The sequence below is a fragment of the Ixodes scapularis genome, unplaced genomic scaffold (assembly GCF_016920785.2).
Source record: "Ixodes scapularis isolate PalLabHiFi unplaced genomic scaffold, ASM1692078v2 PGA_scaffold3__209_contigs__length_174095766, whole genome shotgun sequence".
NCBI classification, from domain to species: domain Eukaryota; kingdom Metazoa; phylum Arthropoda; class Arachnida; order Ixodida; family Ixodidae; genus Ixodes; species Ixodes scapularis.
Window position 1 is genome coordinate 162,262,095 of NW_024609868.1, and position 19,516 is coordinate 162,281,610.

Genomic DNA, 19,516 nt, shown 5'->3' on the forward strand with positions numbered 1-19,516 from the left:
ATTTGACAAATATTTAAAATAACTTTGATCCTATTGGGAACATTTCATGGTGCACGAAGATAATCCAGGCGACCGGTCATCAAACCACTCTGCACATCACAAAGTGTTTCCATATTTTATTCAGACAAAATGTCACTCTTAAGGGAAAAATAGCTTAAACGCATCAATATTTTACTAGCGATGGTTTGGCATAACAGTGAAAAAATAATTTCGCTTTTATAATTTCAATATCTCTGAACAAGTATAGCATTAACTATTATCTGGTATCTAAAAGAACTGCGCCGAACGCTATTGAATAACCAATATTTGTCTATATAATTCATTGAGAAAATCAATTTTATGGTACAATTATTATGCCATTTTTAGCATGTATTTTAAATGTGCTGATACCAAAGAGTGTGTAGCATCCTTTTAGCTCTCTACTCCAGTAGAAGTGTAGTAACATCTCATAATTTTTTAGGTCATGAAATGTGCTACTTAGTATTAGCTGCCAGCGCAGATTTCTTTCTGGCTTAGATCTAAACAAATCGTGTACTTTTCAAAACCGATATTATCCATATATTATAAACAATATTGAGGAATGAAGGTATCTCAAGTAAAGACTTCGGCGAATCGGCCTCTTTTCTGCTCGTGTTTCGTTTATAATTTATTTTAATAAAAAGCCTCAGAAAATTTACGCCTCTCTTTTAACATAGTTTTAATAAATTCTGGTGTGAAATCATCTATGTAAAATCCAACTCTTTCTGAGTGTGACAAATCATCATTGTGATTTTAGTTATTTTGAATGTGGCGATCACATTACAAGAAGCGATCTGCTTAGCTAGGTCGATGCGGGAATGCAGCTGCAGAAACGTGGCGTCTTCGCAGTTCAATTTAACACGTGTTGACGCAGCTTCCAAAGTAAACTGAAATGACATCAGTTAGATGTAGATTGCTCTAATTAAGGCAGGTAAGTACCAGTACACGCGGCGTTTCTTGAATGGCTAGTCAGGTCACTCTCGCAAAAAATATGCATCCCGCGGAATATATATATATCTATATCTATATATCTATATATAGATGTCCTATTGGCCTTTGCCAAAGGGCCTGTTTAGGAAAAGTAATGCCGTTTAAATTGTCACAAAAAAAAACAATATAAAAATTTCGAACTAGAATAAAAATGTATAATAAGGTGACCTTATGTCTCTAAATAAAAAACAAAGTGGTTGCACGGATCACGCGACGGAAGGGCGACTGCCCCGAAGCACTCGTTACCGATGTTTTATACACGCGAACACGCGATTGATTTTAGGACGATGATAGGAGAAGATATATCGTAGAGTTTCAGCGGTCATCTGAGGCCGGATTCTCGAAGCGAACTTACGACGAAAAAAATGCGTACGACAAATTTGAGAGAAAATCCGTATTCTCGAAACAAAATTGTCGTAACTTTTGCGCAGGTTACGACAAAATCCTACGACAGCTCCGAAGCTGTCTTACGCACTTTCTACGATCAAATTAACATGGCCGACAACGTCGCTCAGTTGCTCGGTCGCGACGACCCAACGGAATTTATTTTTCTACCTGCTCTTCTTGCGCGTCCCGACTTCAAGCAGCAAGAAAAAAATGAAGAAGTACTTGAAACCGACCACGAAGAACATGAACGCTGGATCCACAGACACCCGGAAAAGGCAACAAAGGCGACGATCCCACTGACCAAGCGAGCTCGGCAGAATATATAGGCCTAGCATGCACTCCGACCCGTTCCGGCGCAGCATTGCTCAGACGGTCCTTGGCCAAGACCGTCTGCCCACGACCGGCTGGCTTGCTGAATGGAATATGCCCGCGCGACCCTTGTGGACCCTCCCCGTATGAATAGTTTGATAGCTGAACTAAATTTCAGAGGTCAACCGATTCCCCTTATCATCTCGACTACCTTGTTTTCCGAGGCAGCGGTGACGAACGCTGTCGTCGAAAAGGGACTCCTCGATTCTATCTCCTTGTTTTGTGTGATATAGAGCTCAAATAAACGCCGTATGGATTACCTTCGCAACACGGTATGTACACTTTGTTATTACTATGCCATTTTTAACTGTCGAGCTGTATCAGTTTGTGGGAGCTACGTGATGCCGCTTTAACCTTTCTTTGCCGAGTGTCACGTCAGTATCGAGTTGCAATCGTAGAAGATCGGTCCCGAAGCGCTTACTGAAACGCAGTCTGAATCCAGCACTTCGATCAAATGCACGCGTCCGCTCCGAGTGTGAGCAGGTATTTGCGTGACTCTTGCTGACACTCTCGTAGTTCAAACGTATCTTTTTTAACGTCCGCTCACTCCTGCATTTCCGAGGCCGCGAGAAACGCCGCGGCGGTTTGTTTCCTTCTACGTCGCTTTGCAAACGACTGGCACGGGGCTTTTACCAACGATGACAGTTGTGTTGACTTCGTAGCGATCGAGTTTGTAGCAGTCAACGGAGCGTTTAAATCGTGTTAGCGTCGATATATCACTGCACGGACACGAACCCCAGACAAGCGGTGGTGGAAAGGTCGCCCGTGTTTATGAGAATCAGCTTGAACACAACACATTTACACACAGACAGGACAGGACATACACAGAGCTGTCTATCAACGAGTGGTTAGCCTGTGTTTGTTATTAAAAATCCACGTGCTCCGAACTATGCCTAGCTCTCTAATTGGTTGTTCGTTCTGCCGAAGACGCCATTGCCATAGCAACAACACCGGAAGTCATCGTTTCTCCGTAAGAGGTCGTAACTTTCCTCCTCTCACTTAAGAACGCGTTTGTGAATACCGTTCTCGCCTCATCTTACGATGATCGTAACTTTACGAACTTCGTAGCTAAGTTGTCGTAGGTAAGACGTTTTTTATGAATCTGGCCTCTGGTCTCGTGCCTCCCCCAGCGCCGACCGACGGGTATTGCACTGCCTCCAGGATCGGAGTACAGTTCCCGATTCTGTGACGGGGGACCGTCTCCCCGAGCACGGACATAGAGTTCATAGAATAATCGAGAGCAGGGGTCTCGAAACACCGGCCTGCGGGCAAAATCCGCCCCGCGGACGGCTTCCGACCGGCCCGTGGCTGCCCGCGATCTTTCCAATGAAATCCGCCCCGTTTCCCTGAGGCCCAGTGCTACAAGCGCAAAATCACGCCTGCAGGAATTAAAGGTGCTGCGACGCGCTGTACTTGCGCAGACGAAGATACCAGAAAGAACCACAGAAAACTGCGTATCGTAAGACGATCCCTCTCTCCATAATATGAACTGGATACTGTCATCATCCTCATCACCATTCTTAGCTCCTTGTCTCACGTGTGCGCCATATGTTAGAAATAATTTCCGTTTCCAAGTACGCATATTGTGCTTACTGTTCTTTGGCGGAACTAATGTATTGTTTCTGCATCAGTTCTGCCATTATCATTCCTTTTCTGCTACGTGTGAATATGGCAAAGATCTTTTCCGCTACTGATTTATTCTTGGTGAGTGTTCTGACCCCAAACTGTTGTGTAATATCACATTTAGCAGCTAAATATTGAATTTCAAGACAAAGGATATGTATTCATCTATCTCTTTTTTTTTGTTAAGTTTTACCGTAGCTTTTAGTTTTGTACTTTAATTATTATCTAGCATTATTTAGCTTTTTACATTTATATTCATTCATTTGTTTTTCGGCCTTCGAGACTGCAACAGGTCCCCGTTCTGGCCCCTTAGTCAACACGTTTGGATACCCCTGGTCTAGAAAGAAAGGGTCAATGGAATCGGGCCGCTTCTTAACTGCGGGGCATGGACGAAAACATCGGTGGCCTCGGTTGGTGGTCCCGACGGGACCATATCGTTGGCGACTCCTTAATATGCAAAAAAAAAAAAAAAAGCCGCGAAACATCGTCTGTAAGGTTTGCACTTGGTTGTTCTCGAGCTGACTTTGAAGGAAAACACCAGAATGGCGCATTGCGTACAAATACATAAAGTTGACAAGCGCTATAGCGACCACAACTCTTTGCGACAAAACAAACACGCCTTATATTTCGGGTGCTTTTTTTTTTTTCTCCTCTGACGCTCTTTTTTCTCGCTCTTTTTTTCACGAACACAAGTGTCAGCGCTCAGTATTTGTGCGGAGTGTCCGCGTTTTTTCCCTGGCGCCGACCGACGGCTATACAACACTGTCCCCGGGATTCGCTATACAGTTCACAACTGCGCCAGAAGACATTGCACCCTCCTGCAGCTCGAGGTTTCGAGCTGCAGGTGGGTCACGATCAACCGCCTTTTAATCAGTTATATATGTGTTGTTCAACTTTCTGTTGATGCACCCCTTCGGGTGAGACGTCGCCACGTCAAAAAAACCTGTAGCTCGAGCTGGCAAAATTAGACGTTTTGCTCTTAGAAGGACAATACAAGAATTAGCTTTGATTCTTGGGGTGACCTCTGAAATGCGAAGAATGTATGTCGACGCACGTAAGTTTCACACGCTGACCAAAGGGCTGTACACTCGGAAAAGTGTGTAATCTTACACACTTTTGTTTCATATAACATACCCCCAACCTTCAGTTGGACGTACAGCGCACTGACGTTTAACTGACGGCCCCAACTTTTACAAAAAGCTCGATAACAGTGGTATATAACTTATTAACGCATGAAAATCTACAGTAATAAAATATTGGTGTTTTATAGTAGGGCCAAGTAAACGACGATTTTTCCTTTCGTTTTGTTTTAGTAAATAACAGGCACATGAGCTCTTTTAATAAGTTGTAGCCCTTGGCTATGAAGGAGCTCGTGAAAGTTGATACCATCGGTTCGACTTGAGTACGCTCGCTGTACGTCCAACTGAATTCGTAGGCTGTATGATATGGCACGAGGGGTCTAAGGCTTTACCCTCTTTCTCGTACAGTGTAGGACCGCTGGCGCGGTGACGCGGTTTTAGAAAAAACCGAAACTTCAAAAGACTCCAAAGTAAGTGGTGTTATGGAATGCTGTGAAGTTCTCCGCGTGCAATATATTTTTGCCAAGTGCACACGTTCGGTGCTTTTCTATTTTGCCCGAAATGTTTCTAATTAAAACTGCAACTATAAACCTCCTCATGAAAAACAAAAACGAATTACTCATATGTAATTAGAAACCTAATTATGCAGGACGTTCTTAGTTTTCCTAAATTGTCGCTTTGGCAAATACCAATATAACATACGCTTTTTTTTGTGTGGTGCTTAATATTTCCGAAAAGATTTGGTCTAATTGTATCGCAGAGTTCGCAATGTACACGGCTGCGCAACACGGAGCAACAGGGCTGGAATCCCGCCTTGCAATTTATTTCCTTTATAGCAATCTTCCCCCTTGGAAAGTTAGTATATTCTGAGCTGTCATCGAGTATTTCAGTTCGGAACCTTCCTTAATCTATCGCTTCTTTAAAAGCAGCAGTAACGAGCTGCTTCCAAGTAGTCGCCCTTCCGTTGCCGACGCAGGATGCGTGGTACTTTGTTTCTGTTCTTCAACACAAATCTGCTTTACTAAACATCTACGTTGTGTTTTTACTTAAACTACCATTTTTCATTCTTGGGCATATGGTAGAATTTCGAGAAATTACATATCGAGAAGTGGAAGCCCACTTCATGCATCGTGATGCTCACTATTTGTAACTATGGCTCTTAACCAATCCTTCTTAACTAAAAAAAAAAGTGATATTTTTGTTTTTGTTATTAACTTTAGTTATGTCGTCTCCTTTTTTTTTTGCGTTCCGTTCTACGCTGAGAGTTATTTTGTTTATATTTTTTTCGGGTGATGGGCTCAGATCAGCAACTCAATACAGAGTCATTTACAAAATAACCTTTATAAATTTCAGTTTCTCAAACCGTAAGCGTCATCTAATTTACACAATATGTCATATTCTGTAAATAGTGTTTTATACCTGATTCAATATCATCTGTTGGGCTAGTTGGTTAGACATGATATAGCCAACAAGGCGCAAGAAGATGAAAGGAACCGTTGTGTTAATGACTGTGTTGATGTGCTGTTAAAGAATACTACTACTGCTGGCCAAAATAAGTTACAAATACCCCGTCTTGTCGATTATTTCAAAGGCAATAACTTAAACCTACTGGTATCAGACAAAGAGGGAGGTTTTGTAGTGCTTCCTCGTTCTAACTACCTAGACAAGGTTAATGAAGCAATTAATAAGAACTTCAACCAGTTATTTGATGTCAAGACCAAAAGAGTAAAGGCGAAGGCGCTCCAAATGTGCCACAGGCTTGAGTTGGCTCAATTAAGGAACTTGATTTCTGCTACTACAAAGAACCAGTTGGACATGTTTTTCACCGCAAAAACCCACAAGACAGGATGCCCTTTCCGTGTAGTGGTTACGGAGAAAGGATCGTGGCAAGGGGCTATGTCCCGATTTCTCCTACAACAATTGTCCCATCTTCATCTGGATGATCCATTTCTGGTAAAAAACTCAGAGGAGATAATTTGTTACCTGGAGCAAGATTCCACTACAGCCCGTTATGGGTTTTCACTTGACGTGGAAGACTTGTTTTATTCGATCCCACATAATAAGCTGTTTACAGAAGTAGAGGAATGCATAGAAGCAAACGGTTCTATTCCTTTTCAAAACCAATGTGGCATGCCGGTTGAATCTTTTTTAGAACTTCTGAGCTTTTACCTTTCTGCCACTCTGGTCACTTTTGATGGCAAGACCTACATACAAAAGAAGCGCATTTGTATAGGGTCATGTGTAGTTCCTATCTTATGCGACATTTTCTTGTCTCAATGTGATAGAGAGATAGCCAACAGAACGTCCAACAAACAAATATCCGGTATTTTTCGATACGTGGATGACTACTTGGTTCTACTTACATGTTGCCCGGATGACAAAGAGGCACAAATGATCAACAACATACGTTCAGACTTCTTAAAAGGAGGAAAGGGCCTCAATTTTACTTATGAGACACCAGCGAATGCGGTCCTGCAATTTTTAGACCTCAGGCTGACGTTCATTCAAGACCATACATGCTGGATGTACTCTCCACGAACCCAGAAAGGACTTTTACAGTTTGACTCGGCCCATTCCAAGCTTATAAAACGAGGTATTGTTACCAGTTGCTTGAAAGCAGCACTAAAGAAATCTTGTGCACATTCAGCAAGTGATAGTTTTAACGCCCAAGTGCAAAGACTCAAGTCTTTTGGGTACCCGAGTTCCCTGCTGTATGAAGTCGCTGAGTGTTTGATTACTTCACGCGGTAAACGAGACAAAGAAAGGGACAGAAGACACCGACCAACAGTCCTACCATACATTCATCGTATTTCGCATAACTTAAAGAAGGTGGCCTCCAAGTTCCATGTTGAAGTCGTGCTATCTGCACCGGATAAGTTGAAAAAGCTCTGTCCGAAGATCAACAACACGCAGATACTACATGCAGAATGTGGAGTAAACCATCGACACAAATACGTGGACTGTAGCTGTGGTGTAATCTACGAGATACCGTTAACATGCGGAAATGTGTACGTGGGCCAGACAGGGAGATGTGTTAATGACCGTCTTCGAGAACATGCTCTTGCACTAAAGTCGTCACCAGCAGGACACCTCGCCGTGCATGTACGAGACTGTCACTGCTCGCCTTTGCTGAACAACACCAAAGTGCTGAGGCGTTACGGCGAAAAAAGAGCTAGAGAAATTTTCGAGGCGCAAGCCATCATCACGCGCGGGAACACCTGCATCAATGCCCCTTCGGTGACCCTTTCACCAAAAGAACTACACTATCTTGGACTCCACCAGTAACGATCCATACGCCGCAAGAAGTGTGTAGTGTACATGAAGATAGAATTTAAAACTTTTGTTTCACATTAGGTCCGACGAAGTGTTCAACATCTGAACGTTCTAGCTTATTTTCTGAGATGTTTTCTTATTTCTTCTTCCTTTAGTACAGCAACCCAAGGTAGTCACGATTTTGGCGTTTTTCTTCTTCTCTTAGAAAGACAACCTAGGGCGCGGGCGTATTTTCGTTGGGTTTTCCTCTTCCTTTTATTTTTTAAAAATGCTTCACTTCCTTCTTGTCGTTTCTATTAAAACGTCAGTTGTGAGTAGCGCTCTGTCCTGTCCTGTCTTACCTTTCTCTTCTCTTGTCGTTTGCGCTAATTTTATCTGATTATACCTGATTCGTTTGTGATTTCCTTTGGAGTATGAACGTGTGTGGTAAATACTGATATGTTGGACGAACTTCGTCCTCCAAGCTGCCAACTTTCTCGACTTAAATTATGAATAAAATCGAGTTAAATTAATGTCATTGCAGGCCTGGTGGACAATTAGATATGGCATTTGGTGGCACTCTAAAAAAATGACGCATTTGAATAAAATGTAGAGCATTCAAAGCGGTCAAATATAGCCTCCGAATGTTTTGTCCTTGCCCATAAAGATATGGAATTTTTTCTTGCATTGTTGAAGCAGATGACATGTGTACTATTTACACGACGTGCTAACCTTTCAAATGGTAGCATATTTGAAATATACTGGTAGAAAAACGTTTTGTAGTTATGGAGTCAAATGTGCAGGGGAACGCGTATGAACTCTAATTAAAGTTGTGCTCGCGCACTCCTCTCGTCGAAAATCCCACATAAAGTAGTCTACTTGTATAGTTAGTGTGACGAGGATGACCTGAGTTTGAGTTCAACCTCGAGTTTTATCTCGATGACGTTCCTTCGAGCGTATTGCATAAAGGAGAGGAAAAAAAGAACAGATATGAATAACACCGAATATATTGGCAGCAAAACAAATTAAAATTAAAAAATCAAACGTAAAACAGACTATACAAGATGTGAGGACACATTTTTTGAACAAATCCGTATGAACACCCAAAATTAGAGCTAAACATAAACACATGTGGGGTTTAAGACAATGTACACCACAACATCGAAGCCTATCATTTTTCGATGAATATATATTAGTAAGTTTCAGTGGCGAAATGTTCGCTTCGTCTCAGCTACCTTCACCGCCGGGAATTCAGTGTGCAATTTCACAACAAGGCCATTCTTGCGATGGAACATCCTTAGGGGGGGGGGGGGGGGGGGGGGCAGTTTAAATTTTCGATAGACAAAACAAAAATCAGGGTATATGAATATATTAGTAAGACCGAATAGAGATGCCCTTTTTAAGGAATGATAGTGAGCCAGGCTTAAAGTAGGCGAGCCTGAACGACGGCATGTTGTAATGAAACTTGTAAAAATAGTCAGACGACATATTTTGTGGGAAGAGTCAAGGGGACCTAGATTATAAATATCATTGAGGTTCGATATGCTGGTTTCGGTGGAATTGTTATGATGAATGAAGTGGTCGGCTTCGTTTTGTATAGACTCTTAACTATTAATGAGGCATTTCTAGAGAGGGAAAAATATTGTGCTAGCACATTCTCGTTTATATAGAACGATGATTTTATATCCGGTAAGATTTTCGTCCTGTTGTGCTGAGTAAAATATTTTTAAAGAAATCTAAGTGTTATCGATGCTTTGTTAACTGTGTCATCGATGTGAGCATTCCAAGTCAGATATCTGATAAAAGGTACTCCTAGGTAGTTATACATAACAACAGAGGAAATAAAAGCGGAGAGACTATGGAAGGAAGAAACGTAGTGTTGATAATAATTTGAAACAAATTAGCTTCGTTTTAGCAACGTTGATATTCATTTGTAACGTTAAGCACCCTTTTCCCAAGCTGTCAACGGCAGGGTGAAGAATCACTAGGATATGAAATGCAGCGGTAAAGAACAGGATCGCCGACAACCGATGCTGTCACCAACAACCCACTTCTGGTTTCTACTGCAAATATCCTGCCTGTTTCAACTTCCTACAAGCTGCAATCTCTGTGAACCATTTATGTCGGATGAACGCAAATTAAGCCCGGTTGCAAAAAAAAATTTTTTTTTCCACTGTGCAATGTATTGGGGGCTGTCCTCAACGAGATAGTTTTGTTTTTCCCGCCACCGATGCCATCTTCCTACGGTGTTGCATCGTCGTAAACATCAGCGGCGCTTGGTGGACTCGATCCAATCCAGAGCGGGTTGGTTGCCGTCTCCAAAGTACACCCCGAGAGTCTTGATGCCATTCACCTTGCCAATCGGTACTGCACTCAAGTTGAGGTCGAGTTAGACGTCCCGGGAGCTTTGACTGAAGAGTGTACACTTTGTTTTCTTGGGGGACAGCGACATGTCGACGCTCTTGAGGTACTCCGGGATGGCGTCCAAACCTTTCTGGAGGGTGCAGGTCTGCTTGTCAGCATCGCCGTCGTTTGCCCACATATTTCTGTCCTCAGCGTACGTGGTGGTATTTAGGTGCGGTATGTCATATAGCTTCCGCAGGAGCGGCGCTTTTATAATGCTAAAGAAGTTGATAGACAGCACTGCCCCTTGAGGGACGCCTATAGGGTTTGGTCTTTCCACACCTGTCGCCTTGCCCTTAGAGGTCTTGACGGCAAATTTCGGTCTTTTGGGAAGGCTCGCACATAGTTGAGTGGGTTGCCTTCGATTCCTTGTTATTTCATCTTCTACGGACGAGTGCTTCGTGCGGCATTGTATCAAAGGCCTTCTTAATGACCATGGTGACGAGTACAGGGAGGTGCTTGGAGTTGCTGTCGTAGTCGAGTACGCCTTCACTAATCTAAGAACATGTTGTTGTGCGTACCTAGATTATTCCGAATCCCGTTTGGGCCGTGTGAAATGTTCGCTTCGTCTCTGCTACGTTCATCGCCGGGAATTCAGTGTGAAATTTCACACCAAGGGCATTCTTGCGATGCAACATCGACTGGCGGATGCTTCTCCTCTATCTTTCCCAACGCTAGTATTTCCGAAAGTTATTTCAGAGATTCACGTGGTGGCGCGCCCTTCAGACTGCATAGTCTGGCCAATCGAACTGCAAACACAGTATATGTATCTCTGAAATTCAATGGAACTGGACAACACTGCAGGAAGGGGTTGGGAAATATGAACATGCTACAATCGATTGTAACAGAAATCCTGAGAGCTACGTGGCTGGCGCTTGCAAAACGCAGTTTAAAACAGTTCAGTTATGTTTTACAGCACCGGCGGATCTAGTTAATTGACCTTAAAGGTGCTATGCAACAATTTTTGTACTTTGCGCAAATACCGCTTAAAACGGATCCCTAAGGTTACTGACCTATGAAACATGCGTTCGTTTTTCACCCCACGCAATAGAAGTCCCAGAAAAAAATTTAAGAAAAACGAGCAGCGTTCACCCCCTCAACTCGCAGCCAGAACAAGCGGCCACGTGATCTGGAGCCGATTATATGCCGCCAGTGTTGATCATAGCCACGCGCTGGGGTTGGCAAAGCGCAGGACACGCGCTGAGTTCCAGACATTGTTATGGCTCGGCTGTTGTCGTCGTTGCAGCGATTGGACACGGGTCACAACCCGAATGCTTCTCGAGCTAGCAATTGTCACGAGCCCTAGTCGAGTGCCCACGCAATGCTCGGGTCCAATCTATGAACCGCATTCAAATAACGTCACTTGGGTGTACTGCGATCCCCGAGTTACGTCATCAAATTTTGCAAAGGAGAGATTGAATGAAAATGATGGCTTTTGTCCTTGAATTTACACCGCAACAAAGGAGTTTCTTGGCCAATGGCGTTGCGTGTGAGTATCCTTGAGTCCCAGGTGTGCCAGTAAGTTCGTGTAGAGAGCAAACCATTCCAACTGAATATCGTTGCACCGCTCCTTTAAGGTTTTAAATGTAATTATTTCGTATGTAGAAAGAAATGGGAGCGAAGATACCATTAATCGGACAACGTTGTTTGAGTTTGAATCCCTGCAGATGCACATACTCTCTCTTTCTCGCGTGAGTTGAGATGTGGTGGCGCCATTGTGCAAATAGGCCTCAAGCACTTCCGATTCCTAAATAGATGGTGAGTTTCGCAATATTTTCTAGATTAAGTCTACGCGCTATTTTTGGAAAATGGTAGCTTATGCTAGTGTTACACTTAATTCACGCTTAGGGTGATAGAATGATGCGTAAAATGAAAAAAAAAAATGCCCAGAACTTAAGCATGTCAGGGCTACCCAATAGATGGCGTCACTGAGTTGGTTGCCAAGCAAAAATAGGGCGAATAGCCTCGACCATTTGGCACATCACCATTTTCAGCGTGTTTCGTGCGGCTGGAAAAGTAAATCCTCCTGTAGATGAACCTGTTGCGTTTAATCCGCAGGACGAACTGGTTACGGTAGTTTCTACGCAAGCGCACCAGCGTATCACACTTTTCCTTTGACAGTGATGCAACAAGCGAAAGATAATCGGCGCACTCGATTCCTTCCTCCCTCTGCCAGAATGTTCTATTCATGGGAAGTAATTTCGTTTCTACCGCGATAAACAAACAAAACACGCGCGACGAGAGTGAGCTCGCGGTCGGGTCCCAAGACGCGGCGCTCCAGCAGACGTGCCCAAGAAACAGACGGCGGCAGTTGAGAGCACGCGGGGAGCGCGGCTGAGGGTGAAATATGGCGGAGCCTGGAAGCGGACGAGTCCATCGGACGCCGCTGACGGGGGAGGACAGGGGGTCCCTCGATCGATGACGCCTTGCAGTTGGCGTCCTCCGAACACCGGGCCTGCACGCCCGACTCCCGACCCGCCTGCTCGGTGTACTCTCGTCGTGGCCAGCTGCAACAATTCTCTCTGTGTCCATGATGCGTTATATTTGTCGTTATTAGCTTATGTGCAGATTCTGGGGATTTGGCGGGAAGTTAGTCTGCCATAAGAACTATCTGCAGTTATGCGGTCAGTGGTGCGCGACATCTTGCGCGTTACGCAGCGGTGCGCTTTAGTCTGTTGCAACATAAGAAAAGCAGTAGATGCTCCGCCTCCTGCATGCGCTCGTTGCCTTTCGGCGTGTTTTCCTTCACGTGCACCGACGTGTTACCGAAGGCAGAAAGCTCGCTCCGGAGGCGGACCGTTAACTGCTCATCTTATGTTGCAACAGACTGTGGTGTAATCACTACTCCGCACTCAGGCGCTAGTGTTTGCACTATGCAGCGTTCCACCTTACGTCCAACCGCGGCGGACGCTGCAAGCCACCCCAGTGAATCCAGCTCCGTGCACGTAGCACGTCATACGCTTAGAAGAAGGCGACATATGTTCCTCCATGAAAAGAGGAACGTTCTTGTCGCGTATGTTCCTTTGGAAACGAAGTAGCGTTCGTCCCTGCAAACGGGGGAGCAAAATTCCTCTCATGTATGCAGACTGCATATCGATATGGCGTCCCCGAATCAAATGAATCGAGCTAAATAAGGTTTACCGACGCCTTTACATTTATTGACAGTCTTGACGAGGAACGCTTCCCCCATTCACGTAAAAAAGCGTAATTTTTGGGAAAAAAAAAAGAAAACAAAAAACCTCGCCACTGGCGAATCTATTAGCGCCCGCTAAACGGCTATCGCAAAAAAAGTAGACAGCCCCTTTGCACCCATAATAAAGATAGTCACATATTTCGGAGCGAGAGGAGCAGCTAATTAAAACATAAGATGGACCCTTCACGAGCTGTATTTATTTCCAATGCCGGCTTCTTGCGCAGGTAAGCAAAGTTGCGTTACCAAGGCAGTCACTCAGTCTATTCCTATTCAACACCGCAATGATAAAAGAATTAGGCACCCGAAACCCGGTTACTCCGAGCGATTCAGGGTTGCTCTTGAAAACCGAAACATTGTGACTGCACCACGGTACACTAGGTTTTCTCTGCCAGCAACTAACCAGGACATTGAGGAGAGGCGACCAAGACCTGGCTTGAGTAAAATCTTGCTGTGCCATAATAATGCATCAGCGAACTTTGCCAACATGACAGTCAACTTACTCGAAAGGAATTTCAGTGAAATAATCGTCCATCCGTTCTGTATTCGAGACCTCGCACTAAGTAAAATATTTTTTTATCCCCTAAACAAAGAAAAAGCCACCGGGCAGTGATTGCTGACTTCTGAAAATGCTGTCGCAGCCATATTATGAGCAGGTATATATGGTGCATGATGCCCCATAGCGGACACCAGTGCTTCCGGGATTGCCTGAGAAAGCTGAGTCGTTCTGTCTGTGGGATGTCAGGGAGAACAGATCGAAAATATATAAAACGTCTTAAAAATATATCCTCGATCAGTGAAGCGTGGCTCGAAACGTGGCGCTCCTAACAGAACGGGTGTCGTTGCTTTAAAGTTGGCTCTTGTGAAACCTGCCTGTCAGAGTGGATATAAAAAAAAAAAAGAAAGGAGGGCGATTGCTTAACTTGTCTAAATGGGGTCCAAGGCCATCTTTTCAGGTAAAAATCAACATACACCAACTTTTGCTTTTACCACCATTGCTATTTCCAGTGTCACAATCAATTAGTTTGCACGGCACGTCGAGGAGGAGTGGTGGTCCAGAAACGAAAGCAAGAATCGCACTTTGAAGAACAAATTCAAATTCGACTACTTGGGTTTTTCCACACTAAAAACGAATTTCGCGCTGTGATAAAAAAAAAGAAGAACAAAACTAAATTGTTTGTTACCGGATGGCACAACCATGCAGAGTGGCTGCGAATATCTAGCCTAAGTGCCGCTGGGTGTCGTCCAGTTCATAGGCTGCAAAATATCTTGCTCGCTCACTCCCTCGCTCCTGCAGCTATTGCTCGTCGGGCATCTTTATCGTACACACACATACTCCGTACAAAAATGCCAGGTCAAAACCAGAATGAAAAATATTAGATCCAGTCCGGATAGGAATTTGGGCGTGAAAAACCGTCAATTTTAGTCCAGGCGGAACTTTGGTTTGTTTCTTGTTTGCAGACTCGAAGCTTCTTTCTGAACAAATTTGGATCCACTTTAAATCCGATCCAAGCTGCTCCCGTGGCTCCCGATCAAATCCGGCTTTTTAGCCGGAGTTACATAGCTTATACATCATACAAGAGACAGTTTGCATACAGATTCGAACGCGAGTCACCGCAAGATCCGTACTTCGAATGCCGCAGGCAATCATCTCAAGGAGAAACTGGGGCACGCGGCATTCGAACCATGAATATTGAGGAGACTCGTGTTCGCAGACTGTCTTTTGTATGATGTATGAACAGTGTTACCCAGGCTTTAGGCAGCCGGGATGGAAAAAAGGTTGACCTATCACCGCTCTCAAAAATGCCACTTGGATAGGGAAACCCCCGAGTACGCATTGCCAACATATTGGGAGCTTTCATACAGCAAATGCGGTTGAATGACAACTAGATACCCTAGTTATGGTCAAACACAGGCGCGATGAAATTTGAATGTCACCTACAATGCCAAGTATATTTTTTTGTTTTTACTTAGTAGAAAAAAGTCGCTCAACAATTAGCGGTCAAAACGTCACAGAATTTATCTGCTTTAAATTATCCATATGTGTACTACTTTATCACGCAAAGCATCTACCGTATACAGGTGAGAACTTGAAAGCGCTCTGTAGAACGCAAATAAAACCACGTAAATTATTAAGGGGACTCTCCCCAGAGAAAAAATTTTGCTATTATTGTTTTACGATATTGAAATGAATTGTTTACAGTGTACAATGCTTCAACTGTTACTTATAAATCTGATATAAGATTTGAAATAGCTTTTTTCCTAGGTTTTCGATGCAATGTACATTCAGAAAAAAAAACATATTCTTGTGCAATGTGCGTGATATCCCATTTAAGCCTAGCAAAAACCACTGATCCGCTCGTCTAAAACGACTGAGTTAAATGGACAACAAAAATAATGTAGCGATGCTTCTTTTACTACAAATAATTTAAAAAAATAGCAAAAATCCGACTTCAAGTCGTGAACAAGAATTTCTTATTTTTAATAAATATAAAAGTAAACGTACCAACCAAAGACAGATACTTATATAGCAATGGTGAGGGTGCAGGCTAGCTGGTGCAAAATGATGATGAAGACAGGCTTGCAGGTCGAGCGGGCACTCGAGCAACTCGCTATGCCGAGTGTTTGTTTCCTGCTGCTGCGCGAGAGCTGGAGCGAGCTTCGATAGCAATCATTTGACACCATGAAAGTATCTGTAATCAGTTGGAAGCAAAGTCTGCAGTCGAAAGAGTGAACCCTGCCTTCCCCTCACGTCACTTGTTCGCTGTTTCGAGTAGAGACTTTCGCCTTTGAAAAACACGGTAAGGACCAAAATAGTAAGTTCAATAACATACCGAAAAAAAGGTATCTTGACCAAATAACCCGGTTACTGTTTGAACGATATATGTTTTTGTGTGAAGGAAGTTTTCGGGCAAATCGGAGAATATGAATAAATCGCCGGAGTACCCCTTAAAATCAGAAATTATTGTGCATAAAGTGTGAAGGTATCCAAGAGTTATATAAGAAGATAAACGCCCTCGAATGTTACCACGGATGTTTAGCGACATTCTTTTGAGGTGCAGAAAATAATAGTTTATTAATAAATTTCCCTGAGAAACTGAAGCTAGAGTAGACTTCAATGGAGAGGAGGCGGCTATACCAACTTGTCAACGTAAATATTGCGGCGGGCAAAGTCACAATTTCAAAAAACACGAAGAGAAAATGGCTCAAATGCATGCCGTTCTGGGTTGCCTAGAAGTTTTCAAAAGCATATTTGACTAGTTTCGCCATTATCACCGGCACTAATTATATGTATAAATAAAATAAAAACATTCAAAAATAACGTAACACCAATCAATTTATGGTGCTTCCACGCTGTAAAAAAACGATCGAACTATGAACAGCTATGGCAACGGCCGCCACGCGGCAGCGCATGACAGGTTTCACCACAGAGGTAATATAATGTACGCTAAAGGCTCAACCGACGCTAGTGTGCGGTGGCAAATTGAAGCAGATAGCAAACAGTCGGAAATTGACTGCCGTTAAAGCATTTCCATGGCAAAACGCGAGTGCATTTCCTCCCTGCGCTCGATTATAAGAGCTAATATTACGAATAATTCGTACGTACTAGGTAGACTGGAACAATTCTCAGTCACGCAGACGAAATAATTTGGCGGTCACGGCAGTTTCTGCTTCGTGCATGTAATTATGTGCACTGTCGGACACTGTTAGCGCGAACATGGCGTCGGCGCTTTCCTGCATGAGGGATATACTTCGCAAACGAACGAAGGTAATGCGGAAAACCGAGAGAGACGGCAACAAATACGCAGTAACACTGGATTAGTAGCTCCTTGTGCATGCCGACGATCAGAATTAAAAGAAAGCCACATGGCATAGTAGGAGTTGCAATAAATAAGTACCGCTTTATTGTTTTGTTCACGAATATGTATGTGCGAGGATGCTTGTTCTGCGTTCTAAGCATCACCTGTACGCTCGAAATATTTGAAACTAGGGAGAAGCCAGAAGATAGGTGACCGAAAAAACCTGCCCGACATTGGAAGTAATAAAAAGAAGATTTCAAAGCCAACGTACTTTATACTTCACGTTTCGAATGTCTTTTAACCGCTCGTCAAATACAGGGCGGGGTCAATTTCGGTCAATTTCATATAGAGACACGACGGGCATTGTAGCAATATATAAGAACCACCGCAAGGCTGGCCAACTTTGAACACACTCTACATTCCTTTCGATTTTTATTTTGCTTAGAATCGTCGCTCGTTTTTACATACCTGCTATGAAACACAGGTTTGGGCATGAAATATGGCAAAGTTCGAGATCGTTCATTGGTAAAGAAAAATACTGTAACTAAATCAATTACACTTTTACATTGTTAATAATGTTACATATTATTCGGTACGACCCAAATGACAAAAGGTGTCTGTTATTTTCCGGCGAAGAGACAAAATGCACCCGCATTTCTCCATATGAATACGCAGGAGAATCGCAAATGTAGCGAGGTTGCTGTCTGCTTCAATTTTCATCCTGGAAGTCGCGTAGACACTAGCGCTAGTTGAACATCTAGCGTAAATTATATCACCTGTATGGTTTCCATAGCAATCGTCTCTTGCGTCCCTACGTCACTGGCGTATGCGCCTCGCGGCGCGGCGCGGCTGGGATCTGGTCCGTTCAGACAATGCCGCGTGGTGGTGCACCCGTTGGGCAGGACATCGAACTATTCGGAGCGCTTTATCGAGCTTGTTGCCCCACAACCCTGTGTTTACTAAAAGCGAATTCGTTTCACACGCTCTGGTACCGTTCGAGTTCTCTCCTAGAATGCATCGCACTCGCGGAGTGTCGCACGGAGAACTGACCTCAAAGAAACTTGCCAAATGCACCGAGTGCAGAAGACTGATGCTGCCGCCATTTGTGTTTTATAAAGAGTACCGATCTGAAACCGAAACTAGCGTTATTCTGTCCGACGTTATGAGGGGGAATGCAAGAGTACGGTCGCTACCACCGTGGTCGCTACTAACGTTTATCTATAAACGTTTTGGTCACTGCAACCTATAATTTTTATTTGCGATCACTTCAAGTAACTCGGCTGTCGTAGAGATATTTACAGACGGCGTAAATTTCCGCAACCAGCTGTCTATAGAGCAGCTGGGGTCTGCACCGGAGAAAACTGATGCTGACGTCCACTCAGAGGATTGATCCGTTTCAGCACGGCGTTATGTGTGAACCACTGAAAGGGTGCGGCTTTAGACTAGTCTGTTTTTATATCAAGCAAAACGTTTCGTGGGACTTTCAATTTCGTACTACGGGTTTTACTTGAACTAGTTGGTACATACTTGAATATGGTCAGCTGAACAATTACAAATTAGAAAAACCGTGAGAGAAAATACATACACAGCGGTGTGTATGTATTTTCTCTCACGGTTTTTTCTAATTTCAATTTCGATGGTAGTTACCGGGGGATTAGATTTTAGCCTTGCTGAGGCCGTGGAGAACGAGAGCTTTCTCAAACAAAATACAACGGGACAAGATAGCTGACGTAGGTAAATGTGAAAAATGATGATCTTGCCAAAGCATCGAGCAGAGTCACTTTGTTAAGCTCTCTCGGATGCTGATTGGGCAGTCACGTTTTCTGCTGGGGGAAGTTGTCAACAAATGTTCAATTCTTCACCCACACACGAATGGTGATAAAGATCTCGGGGGCAACTGATGAGTTTGTTCTGAGCATTTCTTTACACAGCGTCAGTACGTCAAGAGAGCGTCACAGCGTCAGTACATCAAGAGAGCCGCTAAAAACTGGCAAATAAAGCACGGTTTGTAAATTGCTTCCTTCATGAAATAGCAAACGCTCACAATTCAAGCTCGCGTTTGATTCTGTTGCCCGCGGGACACGATTTCTTGCAGGAAGTCTACTTTTTCTCCTTTCGGTTCCGCTGTACAAACGACACACCGGATACCAGACGAACCCTCGTCGTCTGCTCCCGTTCCAGGCCTGAGCGAGGCATGACGGGATTGCATTTCGGCGCAAGCTCGATTTTCTCGGTGCAGTGGGTGCATGCACGCGTGGGGTGCCGGCGCTGAAGTGAACTCGGAGGGTGCAACCACTCGTGCAGTGCCGGCTCAAACGAACCGGCTGCACGCTGCAAGTGGGCACGCGTGGGCACGAGTGCCACGAAACGAATTTGCTATGGCAGAGAATAACAAGAAAATAGAA